Raw genomic sequence first — 23,852 nt, 5'->3', positions numbered from 1 at the left:
TAATAAGTAATTAAAGCTAAGGTTTAAGCCCAGTTGCCCTGGACTCTAAACCCCATACTCATTTTTACCATATGCACCTTTGAAGTCAAATTTTTTTCAATTTCTCCTCTAATAATGTCATTCCAAATTGGCCTGATAGATGAAAGTGGCTTATATGAATGCCTGAATTTCAATTTAAAACTTCTATAACTGAAAATTCCAGTTAATATATGATAGCTCCAGGAGTCTCAATAGTAGTTATTCTTATTTTCTATTGTTCAGAAGATTACTTGATATAAGAACTTTCAGAAACCCATCTTTAAAAAAGTAGACATTTGAATTCTCAATTGTGTTCTGTTATTTGGGTGGCTAAAACTGGTTTCTGACAGTGCCTTTATATTGCAACTGTAAAAGCTTTCTTTTCTTCAAGTTCCTTGCTTACCATTCTCTAGGAACTGAACTTTCTTACTGATCTTTTTACATTGTTATCTTGAGATGTCTCCCCAAGGGAGTTGTTAGCTTAAACACTGGTGTATTTTCTGGGCAATTGTTTGGTTTTAACTTTCCCAATATAGGTATTTATTTTATTTTATTTTGGTGGGACTAGTGTTTGAACGCAGGGCTTCCTGCTTGCAAAGCAGGTGCTCTGCTGCTTGAGCCACACCTCCAGTCCATTTCGCTCTAGTTATTTTGGAGATGAGGTCTTACAAACTATTTGCCCAGGCTGGCCTTGAACCGCACTCCTTCTGATCTCAGCCTCCCAAGTAGCTAAGATTACAGTTGTGAGCATCTGTACCAGGAGATTATTGTATTTTTCATGATATGTTTTACCTTCAGATCTACTACAATGTTTCTGTTGATAACAATGGAATGTACGGATTCCATTGTTATCAACATGATTTTACAATGGCTTTTTTTTTAATATGTCCAGGTGGTATTATTGGTACAAACATAGCCAGTTCTCCTTTGTTCTCCATACTTCCTTTTCCATGATACTCCATTTGCGTATGCACCCACTCTGTGAGTGGCTCTGTCTTACATTGATCCTTTGTGGTATATTTGCATTTAAAATAAAAACACAGCTGTGCATGAGGGTGCAAACCTGTAATACCAGCTACTCAGTAGGAAGATCACCATCTAAGCATGAGGCTCCATCTGCAAAATAAACTAAAAGCAGAAAGGACTGGGATGTGACTCAAGTAGTGGAATGCTTGCCAAGCAAGTATGAGGCCCTGAGTTTACTCCCCAGAACTGATAAACAAACAAACAGCAAATGAAATGATGCAACAGTTGGAGAGGAGCATCCCAACCCTGAGACTTATTAACTCCAGGACATTTCAGAGATGACCTTCCGAGACAGAGTACAGTTTTCTACCTAACAGAGTAGCACTAATGGTGTGGATTGCAAAGCAAATGCAAAGGAGGTAGGCAGCACAGAACAGAATAAAGAGACCATTTTGGTGTTAGAGTTTTGAACTTCCTCACACTCCACACCTCTGTGACAGTCATCTAAATATACCTCCTCACAAGGAAGGCCCCCAACAAGACTTTCTTTCACTGAGAAAGATGTGTACCTCAATATAGGCCTGGTTTGTCAAAACAACCCAAAACCCTTCTTTAGCACTTTTAGTAGAATTCTGGAGAGAGAGAGAGAGCACCATAGCTCCAGTCCACTAATTACACAGCCTTATTTTGTTCCTCATCCACACCTTTTGCTTGGTGTGTATGGAGATGACAAATCAGGAACAAGGCCTTTGATCTTTGGCAAGTGAAAGTGTGCTTTTCAGTCCTTGTAAACATCCATTGCCCTGCAGTCCCACCTCTGCTACAAAGAGGTATCTAAACAGCTCAAGCATGGAGAACAGCCTCTCTGGCTTTAGTTGTGGTGTTTCAGTGGTCTCCATCTCTGACTAATTGCACTCAGTCCTGCTGCCTCTCTTGGGATGGGCAGGCTGCAGTGCTCTGAGTCAATGCCAAGCACAGCTATTTGAGAACCTCCGCTTCTTGGGAGTCTCATCCTCTCAGTTGTGAGAACAGTCTTTCACACAAAATCTACAGGTACTGGATTTCTTAGTGGAAGCTTGCATTTTTACTGGTTACTGATGCATATACACCTCAAGACTAAAATTGTCACAGGTCAGACTGCAAGTACCTATTTCAGTTCAAGCTGTTAAACTCACGAGATTAATTGTGCTGAATGTTATCAGAATGAAAGGGAAGAGTGGGGAAAGATTGAGTCATCCTTCATTTAGATAACTGAGTGATTATAGACCCTTTCCCAGGAGAAAATCAGACATTAACCATCCACTGAAATATAAAACAGAATCCTGAAGAAGCATGCAACAAGAAGCATGCTTTGTAGCTAAGAATAGTAAGGTTAATTACAGAAGGAGCAACAGAAACAGGAAAGCAGCAACCACACCAAGCAGAAGTTGCTCAGACTTATGGAAACATTAACCCTTGAAGAATGAAGGATGGAGGGAGGAGAGAGAGGTTTCAATTCAAGTTTTCCTGGCACTGCTGTAATGAAGGATAACCACTTCCACCTCCAGTCAGATTCTAAGTCTTTAATTATATTTGTCAATGTGTGACTACACCTGGGTACATTCAGAAAAAAAATGTCATTTCTTTCTTTCTTTTCTTTTTTCTTCCACAAAATTGGAGAACAGGTCCTGTGGCGGGGTGGGGGGGGCGTCAGTAGCAGTGGAGGAGGGAGGTGGCAGTGAAAGGGAGTAGGAGGGTGAATATTGTGCAAATACTGTGTACACATGTATGTAAATGCAAAAAATGATACCTATTAAAACTACTCCAGGAATGGGGGAAGGGAGGATAAAGGAGAGTGATGGAGGGGGTGAATTCAAGTATGACATATTTGATACATTGATATATTGTCAGAACTTTTGTAAATGCCACAATGTACCCCCACCCAGCACAACAATAAAAAAAGAATGTGTTATCATCATACAATTGTACGTCAGTGTTATTCACTGACAAGGACTAAGTACCTTAATGAAAGCAGAGTGATTAAGTTGAATAAATAAGTAAATAATTTCTCAGTAAATGTCTAAATAAACTTTAGTTAATGAATTTTTTACTTACCATTTAAGTTGACCATATCCACCACAGACCAAATCTTGTGAAAATGCTTATGAAAATACTAATTGTTCTAAGATAATGTTAAAGATTAAGTTACCACAAAATGCCTAAGCCAAATGCCTAAATAACAAAATAACTTTCTGAACATCTAGTATTTTTCTTTATAATAATTTTAGACCAATGTTTATTGCTTTTACCAGAATGATAGCTGCTGTCACATATGTTTAGTTTCACTTTTTACTCCTATTTGGTTGTACACATAGAAAAATTTTGACTTGAGTATTAAGATTAACAACAAGTAATGAAATATTTAAAACTGGAAATAGGTTTCTAAAGAAGGGTTGTCATCTTTCTAATGTTTCTTAGATTTTTATAAGATAGCCTTCATTTGCTTGGCTGGAAAACAGTAGTGAGAGCTACTTTAACCCTGTGAGCAGGTACCCCCTTCATATATGTTTCAGAATTCCATCAAATGCTCACTTTATTATTACTGTGGTTATCATCATCGTCATTAAGCATTACCTGAGTATCTATTGTGTGGCAGGCATGCGCTAAGGTATGTGCACGAATTATAACTTGTAACTAAATAGATTACTGTTATTGTCCCTGTCTAAAAGATGAGAAACTGAGGTAAAGGGGCTTAGTATTTCACTTGAAGATATACAATAACCATTAACAAGAAGCAGTACCAGGATTCGAATGTAGAAATCTGTAGTGTTTCCAAAATATCCTGATACATCTTACTTCATTCTCTTTAATGTTTTTATTCATTTTTTCTTAAAAATTATGAATCTTAACTTCTTTAATTCCATTAGCATTAAAGTAACCTCATTTATTTTTAATATTCAGAATTGAGTTATTCACGGTAATATTTTCTCTGTTCATTAACCTGAAGCCCAGTTTGTTTTTTTTGTTTTGGTGGTACTGTGGTTTGGACTGAGGGCCTCACACTTGCTAGGCAGGCGTTCTTCCATCTGAGCCACTCTGCCAGCCCATAACCTGAAGCCCAGTTTAGAGAAGCTGCCCAAACTTGCTTATATCGTGGTTTCTAAACTCATGGCAAATGATGAGGTTCAGGACAACCTCCTCCCAAAATATAGCACTTTGGTGCTGAAGGAATTTGAGAAATAGCATATCAGGAAGGACTCTCTGCCTTTCTTCCCTGAAGCAGGTCATAAAACCTAGGAGGTGTTCTCTGACTCTTCTCTGAAGGAGGCTTTAAGACTCATGTGAGACTGGTTCTCCCTTTACCCAAAGGAAAGAAGCACCTTACCTCTAAAGAAGAAGGACTACAGGAAGCTGAACAAACAGGCCTTGCTGAGTCTTCCCCAGCTTATTACCATTCATCAGATCAAGGTTCCTTTTGCCCTATCATATTTTACCCTGATTGTCTACTCTTCATTAAACTTAACATAAAAATACATAGAGGTGCAACTGTTTACTTAGGTCCTTCTTATGAAGACTTCCACGTTACATAAAAGCTATAGCAAATAAGTTTGTATTCTCTTTTTAATCTACCTTTTGCTGTATGAGTCTTAGCCATGAACCTAAAGAATAATATATTTCCTCCCTTACACAATCCCTTTCTAGAAATAGTGAGATAAAAAACTAAAGAACTGTGGTGAAAGGTTATAAACTGTCTGCCAGATCAGTCCAATTTTTTTAAATTTATAAAACAATTGATATATAAGACAAAAAGACTATAGGATCTTTTGTGAGCTTCTATTATTTTTTTGAAAAACAACAGTTATATATAGTTGTCATGTTCAACATGATGTTTTGAAGTATGCATACATTGTAGAATGGCTCAGTCAGGTGAGCTGACATGAATTTCCTCATAATATCTTTTTGTGTGTTTAGAGTACTTAAAATCTACACGCTTAGCATTTTCAAAATATAATGTACTGTCATTAACTATAGTCACCACGTTGTACAATAGATCTCTCAAACTTATTCCTCCTGTCTAACTGAAATATTGTGTTCTTTGACCAGCATCTCCTTGACCTCCTGCTCCCAGGCTCTACCCTGTAATTCTGTGAGAATGATTTTTATGCTCCACATACAAGATCATGCAGTGTTTGACTTCTTTGCTTATTTTGCTTTCTAGCTTATTTCACTTAACATAAGGTCCTTGAGTTTCATCCACGTTGTTGCAAATGACCGGATTTACTTCTTTTTAAGCCTGACTAGTATTCCATTGTATATTTACAAACCACATTTTCTTTATCCATTCATCCATGGATTGACACTCTCTTCATTCTATTTTGTGCTATTATAGCAGAATACTTGAGACTGGCTAATTTACAATGAACAAAAACTTACTGGCTCATGGTCTAGAGGCTAAGAAATCCAAGACCAAGATACATCTGACAGGTATCTTCTTGCTGTGCCACCCATGGTTCAAGGTGGGAGAGAACGCATAATGGAGGGGAAGGGAAACTCTCCCTTTTATAACTGATGTACTACACTGAGAAAGGCATTAATACATTCATTCTGCCCTCATGGTCTAATCACCTCATTTTAGGCCCACCTTCAGCACTATTACATTGGGAATTACATTTCTAACACATACTTTTTGGAGGACATATTCAAAACATTCATACACTTAGGTCAGCTATTGTGAATATGTTGTAAAGAACATGGGAGTGCAGATGTCTTTTTGACATACTGATTTCACTTCCTTACACCAATGGTGGGATTGCTGGATCATATGGTAGTTCTATTTTTAATTTCTCTAGGACCCTCCATACTGTTTTCTATAAAGGCTGTACTAATTTACATTCTTATCAACAGTGTTCAAGGGTTCCCTTTTCTCCATATCTGCTGCAACATGTACCTTTCATCTTTTTGAAAAAAACAGCTATTCTAACAGCTATGAGGTGATATCTCATTGTGGTACTAATTTTCATATTCCTGATTATTGGTGATGTTGAGCATTTTTTCATATACTGTTAGCCATTTGTATGTCTTCTTTTAAGAAATGTCCATTCAGATCTTTCATAATTGAATTATTTCTTTCCTTGCTACACTGAGTTGTTTGAGTTTTCTCAGAGAATTTCTAAGCCAGATCAGGTAGCCTTCCTCAGAGTGTGTTAGTTTGTTTTATGTATCATTCTTCATCTGTGTGCTCTCACTTTTCTCTTTTGCCCCTTTCTCTGCTGTGCCTCCTCCAGTTCATGGGAAGCTACTGTTGTCAGTCCCTGTTGCTCTCTTGTTGCTGGGCAGGTTGCTCCACCAATGGATTGCACTGGCAGAGATTGGAGGGAGGAGTTGGTGAGAAGTCAAGTGATTTCTCTCCACCTCATTTTATGCTTAGACAGACTACGTCTTTGTGAATCTGATTCCTTTTGGGCTGCCTCTCGTACCTAGGCTAGTCCAAGCTAAGAATTTTCTGCCCTCAAGGTACCCTAAGTCTCCCATCCTGGCTGATACTGACCCTTTGAGTTCCTCAAAGGAAACTGGAGCTGTAAGTCCCGGCTCAAGTTTAGAGATTTTGGACACTTGGGCCTCAGGCTCATGACCCATTCTTCTCTTTCTCTCTTGGCTACTTTCCAAGCTGTAATGAGCCTTGAGTCTAGAGCTCTAGAATCTAGACCTGGAAAGAGCCATGAGTCACAAGGACAGTTGGGACCTCACACTAGAACTCTACTCCTCTCCCACCATAAATAGATGCCTCTTACCGGCCACCTCTGTGCTGTTCAAGGGAGGACAAACCTAGGGAAAGGCCCGCTCAAAGGCCATCTGTTTGAGTAGGGAAGACCAAGTATCATTCTACCAGCTGTATAGTCCAGAAGGAAATAGAGGCATCCATGTGCTCAGGTCCTCCTGACCTGAGGTTTCTTCTATAGGCAGGAGGCAGAATGGGGTCTTCTAAAGTGTGGAACCCAAAGCAGGGCTTCACCTTGCCCAGCCTGAAGAGTAACACCAATTTTGAGGATCCCCTAGCATGGTGGTAGAGGCATCTTCCTGCTATTTATTGCTAATCTCCTCTTACATTACTGTCCTGTTCATCTCCACAGTTTTTCTTTCACCTGTTTAACCAGTTTCTCTGTATTAAATTGTCTCTTCTGCTGACTGAACCATGATAGATGTAGCTTGTTTAAAACCTCTTAAAAAGCACAAAATTATAGTAATATTTTCTGTGCATTGTAGATTGGATTCATCTAAACTAAGGAGAAGAGGTCCCATTACAAAGATAGATTCAAAGAAATAAAATGTTTTCTGACAATCTAAATCTTTCTTTAACAACATGCACATTTCATAAGTCATTTTCTAAGAGGCATTATATATTTAGCTGTACCTAAATTTACATTTGGTGTTACAAGGTAAATAGGACAGATGGAGAAAAATAGAACAGGAATATTTCAACATGCTAGGCAGAGGGGCAGGAAAGTGATAGTGATTCAACTAAATGCCATCTCTTCCCTTTGATGGCAAGCTGCAGTATTTGGGTTCTCTACAATCCGCTCCAACACTTCCCACATTGGCTCTTTTCACATGTCATTCTACTAGGGTAATGCACTGCTAGCTCTTAAAATAAAGACTTACACATATGGTACTTATATAATGAAGACAAAACTTGTGCAGTGGGGCTGGAAATACATTTGGTCTCTTGATAATGCTTGAGGAGAGATACTGCCTGGGTTATGTAACAATTCAGTTCCTAGGTTAGGGTTTTGTTTTGTTTTCCTGGAAGGCATAACAATTTGACATACATTGGGTTTCTGATCTTCATCTATTTCTACCTAGAAATAAGATTTTGTATTTTTTTTAAATCCTGATTTCAGTGATAAACTTAATATTCTATATTTTTATATCCTTTATCACCTTGGCTTAATTCATCATGGATAACATTATTGCTGGGAAAAATCAAGGATCTATTTGGTGATGTTCTGTTACACCTGTATCTGTTCCTTTGCTTGTAAGTTTCTCACTACAGCAAGCCAGCTCTGACTTGCCTGGTAGACACTACCAAGATGTGACAATAGAGGGAAAGGGAAAGTAATCAACTTTACTCCCTGGTGTTACTAAAAACTACAGCCAATTTCCAATTATCCATGTCAGTAGATGCAGGGATTCTTGAAATCCAGAGAAACAAAACAATGGAGCTCCATTTGATCAATACTAAGAGTCTTTTCCTGTATTTTTTCAGATGGGATTTCTAAAGTAGAAAAATAGATCAAGCCTTAGGGTCAGGACAGTAGCTGCTAGAAGTGGATGGAGGAACATGGCTTTCATTTTCAGATAAATGGGCCTCCTGCTGTGCCCACAGTTTCCATATTGAACTTACTGTCCTGGACAATGCAGTTAGAGTAGGTAGAGAACAGGAAGCATCGCTCCATAGGGTCAGGCTGTCTAGAGAATGACAAGAAGAGCAGACAGTCCGCTCCAAAGGCAGAAAAAAGCTCATGCTACCTAGGAACAATAACACCTGGAACCTACCCAACAGAGAGAGGGGAGAGTGAAAGCAACGACCAGTGTCATGAAGATTAATCATGGTCAATAACTAGTGTGAATGATCATTTCCAAGCTGTGTTGTATTACAAATGAGAGGTTCAGCAGTGTTTCAATCTCATCATTTTCTATTCACTCATTTTATCCAGCTCTCTTTATGTTTGGGGATATGGCAATGTTTTTCAAGTGTTAATATGAATTTATGCTTTCCTTAAAAATAACTAGAACCCTATACCTGAAAATGATGAGACAGAGTGTCTTTCATCTCCAGTCATGATCTAGCACAGGAGGCAACAAAAACACATCTGAAAATTATTACATGTAAACCAAATAGTCATGTTCTCACTTGAGCTCTTCAGAAAGAGATGCCCACTCTCTTAGTAATAAAAATAATTTTCCCTACTTAAAAAGTTTTATTTTAAAATATATCCACTAGAATTATGTCATGGTATCCTCAAACCATTCTTCTGAGGGAGATGGAGATAAACATGGTATTTCATAGGGTCCTCAGACGAAAAGTCCAAACCCAGTCTCTCAGTTTGTCACTACCTTTAAGGAATCTCATCTCATCATACTTAGATTTCACACTAGGATTAAGAATGGTCCATTTAGAGTCATTGTTCTTTTATGTGATAACTTACTGCTGCTTTTTAAAGAGGTGTTAATGTGTATGTCAGCAGGGTAAAGACAAAGCTTGCTAATATTATAGGCTTATCTTATTGTCTTGTGACATTTGACCGGTCTCTGCTCTTTCTCACTTTCACTCAGGGATGAATATAGCCAAACTGACACAAATCTCCATCAACAGTGGGACCTTCCAAGTTTAGTTGGCAGGCACAGGTGCTAGGAATTTTGCCCTGTGGCAAACTACCAATGGAGGTAGTTTGTTAATGTATGAGGTCATTACAATAAACACTAGGGAAATTCCACTCAGTAAATGACTTCCTGCTTTCCATTAACCCCATACTGCAGACCACTTAGGAAAGCTGAAGGAAACGTTTACCTCAAGCAAACATATTTTGAGGAGGCTTTTTTTATGGTAAGTTACTAAAAGAATCTTCATTTCTTATCATTAGGATATCAGGGAGGCAAAAGTGATAGCTCTGAACTTTTCCCCTTAATCAGATTACTCACACTGGAGGGTCAGGATGCTATGGTGGTACAGGGTGTTCAGAATCCTTAATGAGAAAAAGACAAAACATTTCCAAAAGACGATTCATTGAAATCATACAAGATGGAATCAGAAAGGACATCAGTTGATGTATTAGTCAGTTTCTTTTTTTTTTTTATACTTTTATTAGCATAGATTAGTTGGATGGGGGTTTCATTGTGATATTCACATGTATGCTTACAATGTATCTTAGTTAGACTTATTGTGTGTAAAATACCTCAAATAAACAATTTAAGAGAGGAAAGATTTATTTTGACTCACATTTTTGAAGGCGTCAGTCCATGGTCAGCTGGCTCTAATCATGGTAGAGGGGGACAATGGAGCAGAGCTGCATGTTATAATAACCAGGAAACAGAGAGAGCAGAGGAGCTGAGGACAAGATGTACTCTTCCAGTGTACTCCTGACCTACCCCTTCAACTAGGTCCCACCTCCTAGTTTCCACTACAGCCTAATAATGCCATCAAATTATGAATCCATTAATGGATTAATCCACTGATGGGATTAGAGCCTTAATGACCTAACCACATCCCAAAAGCCCATCACCTGGTAACCAAGTCTTTGGGACTATTTTATATGCAAACCATAACAGCTAGTAATTAGTTGCTCTTTGAAATGGGAGAAGTAGCCAAATAAATTAATACCAAAAAAGGCACTCAAATAGTTTAATTCAAAATAGAAAATTCAATTTTGTTTAAGGTACCTATTTTTAAGTAAGAAAAATAAATTTAAAATAGATTTTTCTCAAATTACACTTTTATATGTATCATTTCTGCCATTAACAGTTTGTGTGTGTGTGTGTGTGTGTGTGTGTATGCGTATGTGTGTGTGTTTTCCCTAATATAGCAACAATGGAAAGAACTTGGCATTTCAAAAGGAGAGTTCATACCTACTAAGTATGTTTATTTTTGTTACTTGGCCTCAGTTCCTGTGTTCTACCATTCAGGAGTTATTTTGAGAGTCACATGAGACCACACACATAATCAGACAGTGATACTAACCCCTTTCCCCCTGTGAGAGAAAAACTGCACTGAACCCATATTAAAATGACAAGAAAGACTGTTCATTTCAACAGGAGAGAGAGACTATTGCAATGGAGAGTGAGTGTGAACACAACTCTGCTGAAAGAAAATGCTGGGAGATATTTAAATGCTATCATGAGCTAATGGAACACTACAGGAGGAGAGAGAGGTTGGTCAGTGTGATTAGGCCATCTGTGTTTACTAATTATTAGACTCCAGTGGTCCCACAAAGGCAGGGCACACTGCTAAGAGCATTGTCTTGATGCATATATTTCAAGTAACAGCCCCAGATCCTTGAGAGAACTTCTTCCTGGTTAGGAGATTTACATTTCAAAGGTGCAGAGATAATAGAGTTTACACTTAAATTTTTCCAGAAATAAATGCTCTAAGAAAAGAGAATCTGGGGTTTCTAGTCAAAAACTCTGCTAGTTTTGAAGGTTGAGGTACACATGTCCTGTTATATGTCCTGTGGACCCTTACATTCAACATAATCTCATCTACAAGCTTTAGCATCTATTCAGTTTCTCTCAAATCATCCAGTCCCTTTAAATTCCATCTCTCATTGCAAACTCTTTTTTCCTTCTTACTCATTTTAATCTATGTCTTCTACACTATAATAGAAATTATTTGAAAATTAAATATAGAGCCAGCCTATGTCGGAGGGAGGTTCGGTACCAGTGGGAGCAGGGAGGATGTGGGGAAAGGGTGTAGGAGGGTGAATATGATGGAAATAATATGTACACATGTATGTAAATGGAAAAATGAGACCTGTAGAAACTATTCCAGGAATAGTGGGAGGTGGGAGAATGATAGAGGGAGTGAATTGAAGTATGATATATTGTAAGAACTTTTGTTAATGCCACAATGTACCCTCAGCACAAAAATAATTTAAAAAAATAAGAGAGAGAAAAAAAAAAAATCTGTCCAATGGAAGGCCTAGGGGAAGTGGGTTTTATTACTTAAGAGTTTGAGATTTGGCTTGTTCCTAAAATAAGACCCCAACATGAGCATCGTAACAGTCACCTCCTGTGAATTATGATTCTTCTCTGAAAGATATTTTCATTGATCCTGGAGTGCTTTTTAGGATTCAAAGTGTCTCTACCCAACTGATTTTTCTCATGACTAAGAGTCAGGGACCCACCTTAGACTTTTTATCTACTTTCAACTTTTCTTGGTCTTTCTTCTTTCAAGATTCTTATTCTAAGCAAAAATTTCAACCAAAGCATAAGTTTAAAGAAAAAAGGTCATATAATTATTTTCCAATCTCTAGGTTGAACATTTTCACCATTCTTGGTTTATAACTAAAAAGTAAAGCAAGTTATATTTTTTATAATTGTAAGTTGTTGATGTCATAGCTTTTCCCCTAAAGAATTATATTGAGTCAACAATAAATCACCATGGAAATCTCCAATTACTTTCTACAGCTTTTAAATCCAAACAAAAATTTAGCATCTGCAATAAGTGTTGATAAGTTCAACTGCCTGATTCCAGGAATTTAGAGAGAGGTAGAAAAAAATACATTTAAAAGTTCCTCAAAAAAAAAAAAGTTCTCTCCAGCCCTATATAATGTATCTCTTAGACTCTTTCTACTAGTGGTGAGAGTATGATAAAAATAGAAAAACAGAACTACTGGATCTTAATAATGTAAGTAGATATCTTAGACACTGAAACTTTTTGTCTTCTTTTTGTTTTAGTTACATTGATTTAGAATCCTCGTGACATTAAACATAAGTTCTCTTTTGGCTTCTTTGGTGCAATCTTTTGTCAGTCACTGCATGTCAAAGGTATATGTCCAAATGTTTCATCTACCGCTTTGTTTTTGGCATGTTGAATTCAGTATTTAACAGAACAGAACTTGGTAATAAAGTATCTTCAACTTCTGCTTTGAGTCATAGTGTCATTGGAGACCTAATAGTTCTTTGTTTTTCTCAGTTTGCCTCTAGAGTAAGGGCAATTATTTCTATTAGCATTCTCTGCTTTAAAAGCATGCACTAGTGTTCCTGTTTTCTAAAATGGTTCCAAATGGAGGGTTCTAGCTAATAGCATGTCTGGTCTCCATATGTTTTGTAAACCATGTGCAGATTCAAATATTAAAATGAAGTATAGAGCTGTATAAGCACACGGTTTAAGGAGTTCACTGGATCTGTGTTTGATTCTTAGCATGGCTCCTTACATTTCTGAGACCTCAGCATATACTTACTCTATTAGAGCCTCCTTTCTCTTATCTACATATGGCAATAATAACAAATGACAGTACTTCCTAGAAGGACTCTTGTAAAAGCTAGAAATGATGCAAGTAGAACCTTTAGTGTCGTGCCCAGCATGTAGCAGTTACGCAAAACAAAACCAAATAATGACAAAAATAGAACCCAAGAGTCTTGTTATTGAAAAATCAGTTTTCTAAAATTATACTAATCTTAAATATGCTTGATCCTGAAGCAAAGGAACATAATTTAATCCTTTATTAATCACAAGGTTTTCAAATTGTGACAGTGTCACAAAGCCATGATTACTCACAGTGATTATTATTATTTTCACACAGTTTTCTAGTTAATAGAGATTGGTGCTCAAAAGAATGAATTACTTCTTTGTTAGAATTAAGAGGTCTTCTTCCACTTATAGTAACTTGCTACACTTTCTGTTATAAAAACGTTCTTTGACTGGGCATTGGTGGCTCAAGTTTATAATCCTAGCTGCTCAGGAGGCAGAGATCAAGAGAATCTTGGTTCAAAGCCAGCCTGGGCAAATAGTTGGAAAGACTATCTTGGAAAAAAATCCATCACAAAAAAGAAAAAAAAAAAAAAAAAAGGACAGGTGGAGTGGCTAAAGGTGAAGGCCCTGAATTCAAGCCCCAGGGCTAAAAAAAAATGTTCTTGATTTACTTTAAATGCTCTTTCTAGAACTAAAAAAAATTAGCTTTTTCCTTTTCCTTTGTTCTGGAGGCAGTTAAAATCAGTGTGTCAGAGTTTGTGACAGTTATTGGGAAGAGAAAACAAAATGGAACCAAATAACTCACATAGGGACCAAACCTATAACCCTGGTCATATTTGTGGAATTCTAGCTAAATTGGCTATCAAGGCTCTGGCTTGTGTAAATGATCAACAGTGGGCTATTTCCTTGATCTTGGAGTTTTCTCTCACTCTCCAGGTCCTTGAATATTCTGTTGTCATTGATTCTAAATACATATTATTGTGTTGGGTTGGGAGTTAGTGGTTAGTATGGATTCCCTTTTATACCATAGAAATTCAGATTATGTCAAGAAATTATCCACCACCATCATAACACTACACACATGTGCACACACACATACACACACATAGTAAATTTACTGCTGTCTCATGCATAATTTCTTTTAAAAATCAAGACAACTGACATTATGTTTTGTTTTGCTTTTAAACTCTACAAGATCTTTCATACATAGAATAACATGTCACCTGTTCTCATTTATGAAGTCAGTAAGTTGAAAACCCATGTACAAAGCATAGTAACCTATAGAGAATGACTTGGGTATAGAATTTCCCAAGAACCTTACATTAAAGACATAAGACTTAGCTTATCTATAGATACTGCAATGTAAAACAAAGTACCTGTTCAGCCAATAACTTATCCACTCGTTCATCACTTATTCATTCAGCAATGAAGTGTTTCTATTTCTGAACATGGGTCAGATTCAGTGCTTCACTGTGGGGTCAAAGTGATGAACGACAATGTTAATATCAAATGGAAGGTCTGTCTTGGGTATTTGCATCCTAATGCAAATGTGGCAAGGAGCCAAGTGTGTAAACAGACAAGCTGCAAGAATGAAGAGTGAAATGTGGTGCTCCTGGGGGAGGACAGGGCCAGTGGAATATGGACCCTGAACATGGAGGTCAAGCAATATTTCCTGAAGTATTCCATCATATTTATTTCTACTTCTTGAGGCCATAACTTCTTACAGCCACCATTGCACTTACGGTTCCTGCAATTCCTGGTTTGCATGCTTAATATTCCCTTCCCTTCCTTCTTTTGTGTTTTGTGTTTAAGACACTATCGTAATTACATTTGCAAAAATAACTCTTTCCCCTCCAGCAACTCTCTTGGTTTCACAATTATGCCTATACTCTAGTATCAAACTGGAGTATTACGTAGAGCTGCTTTACATTCCCCGCAACTACCCTTTTCCTTTTCATTGAATGTTGTATTTGATTCTAAACATCTATGTTCACATCACTGTGTTCTCTAAAGTTATGATATTAAAAAAAAAAAAAACCACTTCAATTGACTAAAAATATACCACAGTTAAATTTGTTATGGAGTTCAGAATCATGCTTATACTAAAGCTACATTTTAAACATAGCTAAGGGGCCTTTCTATCTTGAGCAAATCACATGGAAAATAAGTCGGGTGAAAAAAAAAAGTAAAGTGTCGCAATCTTTGGCTTCCGAGTAATTTTAATATAGCACATTTTGAGTTTCTGCAACATGCTAGCTGTAATAACAGTCAAGTGGAGGTTGTATTATAAGCATGTCTCCTACATTAAATTGTTCATTTCTCTAACATGTGCAGATTCTCTGCTTGACCAAGGTATGCTCTGATTTACATGTTACTCTATTTTTTCTCATACATCTCTTCTTTTCAAACTTTCTGGTTTCTTTGTTGTTATTACAAATAGTAGGACACGTTTTTTTCCTCATGAGCCCTCCCCAGTTCTGAGTTTGAGATCCATAGAAAAGATACCTGCATCTCACTATCTAGTTGTTTTAACTTATTGCAATGGTCTAGGCTGGCTGGGTAGCCTAGTGGAAGAACTAGGAGAAGTGGTCAGAGGATTTGGTTGCCACAGTGGTTGCTTCTTCTTTGCCTCAGAGTTCCTGATCTCAAGTAAGTGGACAAAGTGATTTGATGCAAATTTTGAATTAAATATAAAATGGAAAATTAAATTATAGTAACAATATGAAATCTAGGAATTTTGAAATGAATATGCTAAAAGAAGCAGGGAGGGGCAAGGTGAGAATTTGGATTATTGAGAAGTTTTAGACATATGTAGTGTGACTGTTAGAAAGACACCTAATCTCACTAAGAAAGTTTCACTTTAAATCAGAATAACAAAGTTTATACCTACTTACTTATTGAGCATAGGAATCAAATGAGATTACTTGGTATTAAATTACTATGTAAAACCTACTTCACTTTACAAATATCATTAATTTCTAGGGGAATTTTGTGAAATTAAGGAAGAGATGGCTTAGAGTTTATGAAATGAATTATAAATATTTGGAGTAATTTTAAAGGTTAGTAAATAAGTATAATTCATTTCAGTTGGTTCACAGGTTGCAGTTAATCAAACATCATATATAATATTTTAACAATTTAGAACAAGATAGTATGTGTCTGTTTTGTATGTATCGATACCAAATGTACCATTTAGGTTTAACTCTCAGTTGTAGGAGAACCCAGAACAAGAGTGGCATAAAAAAGATAAGTTTGTTTTATTCTCACATAAGTATAGATAGCTGTATGACCATTAGGCATGTATTTCCTTCTAACTGACTTTTTATCTGTCTTACAAAACTTGTAATTCACCCCTCAAGATCCAATACAAGTGCTTCATTTCCAGCAGTCATATAAACATTCCATCTGACAACAAAGAGGAAAATGGAAAGAGAAGGATACTTCCCGAAGTCTCACATACTTTTCTTGTTCCTCTTTCATTGGCTAGAGAATCTAGTCATATGACTTTAACTGAAATAAGGGATAGAAAATTCAGTGTTTAGTACAGAGTCCCATGTGTTTTTGAGATTCTACTGTGAGAAAAAGAGAGAACAAAGATTAGGGAACTAGTCACTCCACAACAATGCTTGGTGAACCCCCATCACTTATTACCTGTAGGCAGTAGCGCATATATATATATATATATATATATATATATATATACACACACCAGAATCCAATGTGAAATTATTAATATCAGGATTTTATTTTCTTTTTGTATACAACAAACTGGATAAAACCCATGGTCCAGATATTCCACTGTACATAAAAGAAAGAAACAAATTCTTTTCCCTTAAAGGCTATAGTCTATGAAATAAGAATAAACATAGGAATTTCCAAGAGATGATGTGATGAGACAAGCAACAGTAATTTTGAATTCACAGGAGGAGAACCAAGATATTCTATTATTCTGAGCTGCAATTATCATTTGCTGTAGCCGTGCATTAAATGGCATCCTAGAAATCCAGAAGAATGTATCTTCCTCTCAAATGCTTTGCTTACTACAAGGGATATTGCATGCATTGAGAGGCAGTAATTGAGAACTGAATGGGAATCATAATCTGATTTCTCTTAGAAATATATACTTTGTGTATTTGAGCTGAATTGAGTAAGACAGATAAATAGGTACTTAGATATTATTCATACAGTATTAGGTTGATACGAAATGATTCAATTATTTATGTAGTGCTTGGTTCATTGGAATCAAGTAGTTTCTATAGCAAGGCACTCATTCTTTCTTGTGGACTTCTCGCATTGAAGCACTGTGGTCACAGTAGGAGGACAGGTTGCTGGATGTAATTTGACTCTCTTCTCTTTTTCCTGCTCTGATACTAACTTTGACTACTACCACGCCTCTCCTCAGAAGGCAAAAATGTTTGGAAAAGAATGGAAGGAGGCAAGGGTGGAGGTGGAGTGAGAAGAACAATTTTCATCCACTTCGAATAAAGAGAATGAAATTATAGCTCTCCAGAGAAGCCAGGGGACACTTTACTTCTCCTTCCCCACCCTTCTCCACCCTCTGCCCTTCAACATGGGGCTCAGATCTCTTTGTCTCTCTGCACTATTATGCTTGTGAGTAAAAATGGAGGGAGTTTCTCAGCTCATCTACATTACTTTAAGCTATATAATTTAAAGTCATGATAAAAGAATAAAAGACTATACTTAAAATATTTTGTAAGATCTATTTTTGGCCTAATGGTTTTTGGGATTTTGTTTCTCTTTTCTTGTTGACACTTTTTTCCTGATCTGGTTTCAAATAAAAATTAAAATACAATAGTAGGTATAGTGATAGTGTATAACATATCATATTAAGGCCAAAGGAGCTTAATAATAAAGATTTGTTTCAACCCAGAAACCTTATAATCCAGCTGTTGCCATTCTAAGTAAAGTTATAGGTTACTGTGTGGTATACCACTAACTTCTTATGTTCTGAAAATAAAATAAGATGTTTGATTCCTTCTGTTCAATCAACTTTTTGTTAGTCCCCTTTTTTAGGCTTTGTAAGGTACTGCCGAATTAAGACCATGCCACGTGTGGAAAGGAAAGATTTATTAGAAATCCAAACCGCAGGGCTACTCCCCCACCCCAGGTCAGGGAGCAGCGACTTGGCTGAAAATGGGTAGTGGGTTTTATAGGAGGGGCTGAGCCATGGGGGAGGGAGAGAGTCTGTGGTGTCTGATTATCTGCTATCACCAGATGAAACAGGTCGACATGCCTGGCTAGTTGAGTAACTGGAAGTTCCTGAGTTGTTTTGCAAGCCAAGAAACAATCAGCAGGAAGAAACAAGCAGTCATAAATCAGGGGGTCTGGTTTTAAAGTGTAGCCTCAGGTCCTTCCACCCACCCCAAGAATGCCAGGGACCTAACAGGCTTTAGATTGGGAAGTGAGCTGTCTTTATAAAATTTTGCTATTTTATTGATAAAAGAAATTAAGTAACTTTATCTATTTCATGCAATAAAAGGCCCAGCAATGTAAATTCAGATTAAAACTGTCCCTACCGTCTTGACCTTATTCATTCCACTAATCCATTTTAAACACATATACATGTGTTATAATTGCTTGCAGATGTTTTTATACTTACATAATTTTTCTTTTTATAGTCTTGTATAAAACATTCATAACTGCCTAATTCAGAATTTTCTTCCATTGGATACTCAATGAATTTTTTGACCCTGAATTCCTCAATGACAAAACCCATTAAAACTGGTAAAGGAAAAGGCCACCTAAGGTTTTTCTGGACTGAGCTATTCTTTCCCAATAAATGCATTTCTTCTTTAAAAAGTGTTTATAGTCACTACTTATAAAAGTAACAGTATTAGAAATAGTTTGTTTTGCCATCTGTTATTTTGGTCCAACATAGACTAACAGTACCCTGACCATTGTCATTTTCCCTACATGCTGAGAAACTGAGAACAAAGCCTGGTAGGGTTCCAAACTTTCAAAGGTAATTGTTTATTAAAAAGATAACAACCGACTTGAGACGTATCTTCAACCTTGCTTCAGAATAACAGATTTGATGCCATGTGATTTTAGCATTTCCCAAGCAGTAGACTGAAATTTTGATTTGTTTCTGGCCATAGCATGACTTGTATCCATAGAGCTGGTTTACTTTTTCTTAGGGTACAGAAGCAAGGAGTGTGTCACAAGTCATCAAGAAGAAAAGGGAAGTATGCAGTGGGATGGCTCAATAGGATGACCCAATAAAAGAAGAAACTGAGAGAAAACCCCAAACAGAAAAACAGCAAAAAAAATCAGTATTTCTCCACTATTGCAGAGAAATAGAAACCATGGTTTCAGAGCTGGAAGTGAGTCTATGCTGTAGCTCGTTTCTTTTCTAATGGTAATGAGCCAATGAAATGCATGATCACTCAGCTCAACACAGGCTTCAATGCTTCCTGGCAATTCCGTGTTTGTCCTTCTCTTCAGTTCTCTGCAAAGAGTTTCCAATCTGTTCACATGTATTTGAACCTCTGATCTCTCTCCCATAACTCTAGCTGTAACAACTGACCCAACACCTGCTGCAAAAAACTCTAGTAGCCATCACAGATTAAGATTATCTCACCTTCCCACCAACAAGTATGCTAATTCATCTCCATCTGCACCCAGCCTTTCTTCCTTTTAACCTGTTTAACCAGGAGGGAACTCTCTTTTATCAAGAGCCAGTCTTTCACATGTACTTCAGATTGTATTTCCATCAGACTTCCATAGAACTTGATGCAATCATTCTGTCTCCTGATTTACAAGCTTCTCTCTCCATTTCATATTTCACTTAATATTTAAGTTTGCCTTTGTGTTTCTATTGTAAAAATAAATCCCATATCCACATCTCATTTCAATAATAATAAAAATACTGATAAATAAAACTCATACTTAGTATATGCCATACATATTCTAAGACCTTTATGTTATTAACTTTTTGAGAGGAGAAAGCAGGAGTATTGCATTGAGACATGCCTGGCTCTGGAGCTTCAACATCACTCTTTCTAAGGGAGATGGGGCTATCAGATGGGTGACCTCCATGTGTAAACCTTGCTCTTTCACTCACAGTCCTGGAGAAAGTGATAACCTCACCTAGGGTCATGGGAATGAAGAGGTCAGTGGAGTCAGTGTATCATCATTAGGTGTAATCAGCTAGGGGCTGGAAATTGACTGGATGTGGGAGAATTAGAAGGATGACATCTTCCATTGGGAGCAACAAGGAGCTAGGTTAAGATGAAGAGTGAGGAGCTTGATTTTAGAAATGTAGGGCTTGAAATTTCTGACTTTGGATAGCTCAGAGGTAAGCAAATAGGGAACACAAATGGAACTAACCAATCACAGGGCTGAATTTGTTTCTTTGGAGTAGAAGTCCTCTAAGATCTTCATAAACTCTTACACCTAAAGATACATATGATGCCCAACGATGGCATGTGGCATATGTCAGCAGGGTAGTTGTTCAACAATAGGCATTCCCCTCCTCAGAAGCATGAGCTTAAATAATAGTTTGCCTTCTTCCTGCACAACACCAAAGATGGAATTCCAATGTTTTAGCTTCTTTTTTCCCCTTCACTCCTTTCGTTATTCAAAAATTCTTCCTAATCATTTGATTATGCTTTCATGGCAGGTTCTATAATGAAATATGTCAGTTCTAATGGCATTGCAAATGAAAGTGTGAATGCATAGCAGAATGTTCCATTGCTGGTACTCTTTCTAGAATTTTAAGAACTGGACAAATCCAGATAAATGAGTATAGTGGGTTGAGAAGACGCTCGAATAGTCCCTGTTGCTAATACTTTTGAGAATCTGATAAGAGGTAAGGAGTTTGTGTTTATTGTCATTTTCCCAGAAGCCCTACAGAGTAGATATTTTCACTCTCATGTTGCATATGAAAGACAGAGGCTGTGACATGCTGGATTGTGTAAGATCACACATTTGGAAGCCTCAGTTGCCAGGAGTCAGTGCATGACTACATTACTGATTCTGGGCCCTGTCTGCATGTGAGAATCACCAGGGGAGCGGCAAGAGTTCTAGGGCTTCAGCTGCACCTCACTCAGACACATCAGCATCTGGGAGTCAGGGCATAGCACTAGTAGGTTCATATTTTTTAGTGCTCCCTAGATGACACCAGTGTACAGCCAAAGCTGAGAAATACCAGCTTGCCACTAAAACCTAGGCTCTTTTCTTACCGTGGTGCCTCTAATCAACATTTCATTCCACATTGAAATATTCTTGAGATACCAGTAAGACCATTTATCTAACATGATAAACAGAATAAATAAATGCCTTCTTGATAGAAAAGCATTATTTTCTTCTTCCTTGCAAGTCATCAAAGAAACATCTTCAAAGCCTAGATATTCAAGCAGCAGGGCTGCAGTCTTATTTACTCTGCTTGTTACAAGTTGAAAGTAGCTTTTTACTTGGATATTATATCCCTGATTTTGAGGGACCATATATGGTGCTTACAACTAGGAAGAGATATCTGAACACACATAAGGGTACAAACCCACCACAAATTATTTCCTTTACAGATGCAGGATTCAGTGTGAATCAATTCCTAGCGATATCTTAGAGCTTGTAAAACATTTTGGAATTTCTAAATTATTAGTAAATTTTTAGTTGAACTCTTGGCCTTATTTAGCAAGTAGCTTTATTTTTATTTCATTTTGAGTAAAATTGTCATTTTGCTAAGCCTGGAGACAACAGTATATAATGAAGCATATGCACAAATATTTGGATTCCCAAAGGACATATTTCAAAAAATCAGACTTTCCCATTCTGTGTGACAAACTTTACAAGGTCTGCAAATTATGAGCAAGTTTTCTGCAAGATACATATTTTTGACATCTTTGAAATAGATTTTTATCTCTACTAACATCTAGCATTTATTTTCTTTTTAACAGGACTGCTGTATTTTAATTATTTGCGATACATTTAACAACTGCTTTATTATTCTTTCACTCAATTATTTTGTGTCATATATGACTGTTTGGAATTTCATCCATTTAGAGTCTGTATTGTGACAGAAATTTTGTTTATGCAGAAAATAACCTGCTTCAAAATTTTAAAGAAAGATGGATTGTAGAGATTGTATTATTTCCTCACTATAGCTTTGTGTCATAAGCAAACATTGCAACCTGTGCTTAATGGTAAACCAAGAGTTTCCAAGAAAGAACTAAAGCCCATCATAAGTCTTCTAACAAAATCTCCTGTTACATCCAAGAGGAAGAGTTCACAGGGTAAGCATTTGGGTATTTGAGAGACATTTGTCAACCATTGCAAATAACATTGCTGTCAGTGTTACACATTACAGCAACTATGGAATAATGGAAGTTGGATAAAGAAATAATACAAAAAGCTGTGGATTGGATCCTTCATGCCATAATAGTTTTTATTTAATTTTATGAAATGATGACCCCTATTTTCACAACTCCCATTAGTTTTCATGAACTGTTTCATCAAGGTTGACGTACTGTGTCCTGACAATGTCAGAGTACATTTGCATATGTTGATCCAAATGTCTGCAGTGTCTCCAGAACCAAAAATATACTTAGAAATGGTGTATTTCTCTGTTTTATTTATAATCATTTGGACATGAAAGACTCATAATTTAATATAATTTTTGTTTATCATTTATTTAAAAAAGAATTTGAAGAAACTTTAAAAGGTATGGTATAACTACATAAAATTAACATTGGCAAAATCTGAATTCCTCAGAGCACAAGGTAGCATGTTTTAGTAAAAAGCACACATGCTTCTCCATTTACTACCTGAGTAGCTTTAGATAGTTATTTAATTTCTTTGAGCTTCATTACATCCTTTGTAAAATATTTCCACTGTAGCATTGATGCAAAATTAATGCTTAAGGTCAGGTAGGTGCTTGATCGGTGAGTTTTCTGATCATTCTCTAAGAGGCGGTCACCTATCTTCAAACATGCTTGCTTTTCCAAATCAAAACTCAGTTCATATATTTGGCTAAGCTTCTTATGTCATCTTATTATTCAAAACTATCATTTATTAACACTATGTATGAAGTCGTATGTTAACTTTACTCAAATCCTTTTTTATCCATTATCTTATTTCATCCTCACAATAATTCCTTTTTGTAAGAACTATTATTTTTTGAATAATATAATACATACTTATCATCATACCCTTTAAAGAACTGTCTTTTAACTCAGTGTGGTAAATAACTATGATTTCTTATGCCATGATTCATATAGAAGGAAGAACTGCTGTGCCCAGGATTATATTGTACATGTATATCTTGTACATATTTTATGTCATATGAACAGCAAGAGATATGTCTTTGTCTAATTTCTTTGTTATAGACGTCAATGTGTGAAACTATGAAATTCCTTAAATAACTCAAAAACAATTGCTTCATTATATTGTTATAATGGTAAATAATCCTTCATTTCTCAATATATACCATAATTAAGATTGCTTATTATTTTTAAATGTGAACACCTTTCTCTCATTTATTTGAATGCTGTTGGGACTAGGGTAAACATCTTTTTCCTTAGAATTCTAGAGAACCTGACAAGTAAAAAGCAGAGAATAGTTTCATTTCAAACTCTAAAAAACTTATCACTGTAACAATATAATATTTTTCAAAATAGAATTAAAGAATCATTAAGGTATGAAAAAATTAGAATGGACTTCTCTAATTATCTAATAAGAAATTAGAAACAAGATTGGTATGGTGGCTCATGCCTGTAATCCTAGCACTCGGGAAGTAGAGGCAGGAGGATACTGAGTTCAAGGCCACCCTGGAAAATATATTGAAACCCTATCTCAAAAAAATTAATTAATTAAAAGAAAGAAAGTAGAAACATAGGTAAGCAACATTGGAAGTGAAAAAGTGTATTTTAAAAAGTTGTAAGAGAACAATCATATACTAACA

At 36.5% G+C, this 23,852-nt stretch overlaps 1 protein-coding gene and 1 long non-coding RNA gene across 7 annotated transcripts in view; one reads left to right on the top strand and one right to left on the bottom strand.

The window, feature by feature from the left end:
• Positions 1–10,102, bottom strand: part of LOC141424969 (uncharacterized) — a 185,569-nt gene extending 175,467 nt beyond the window's left edge. The window contains exon 1 of the long non-coding RNA XR_012449955.1: positions 9,962–10,102. This is a non-coding gene — a long non-coding RNA (uncharacterized lncRNA). The remainder of the gene's footprint in view (positions 1–9,961) is intronic.
• The window catches only part of Adgrb3 (adhesion G protein-coupled receptor B3), a 721,663-nt gene that overhangs the window by 635,427 nt on the left and 62,384 nt on the right, over positions 1–23,852 (top strand). The window lies entirely within an intron of this gene.

The sequence above is a fragment of the Castor canadensis genome, chromosome 1 (assembly GCF_047511655.1).
Source record: "Castor canadensis chromosome 1, mCasCan1.hap1v2, whole genome shotgun sequence".
NCBI lineage: Eukaryota > Metazoa > Chordata > Mammalia > Rodentia > Castoridae > Castor > Castor canadensis.
The sequence above is the reverse complement of the archived record's forward strand: the minus strand, read 5'-3'. Positions and strand labels throughout refer to the sequence as shown.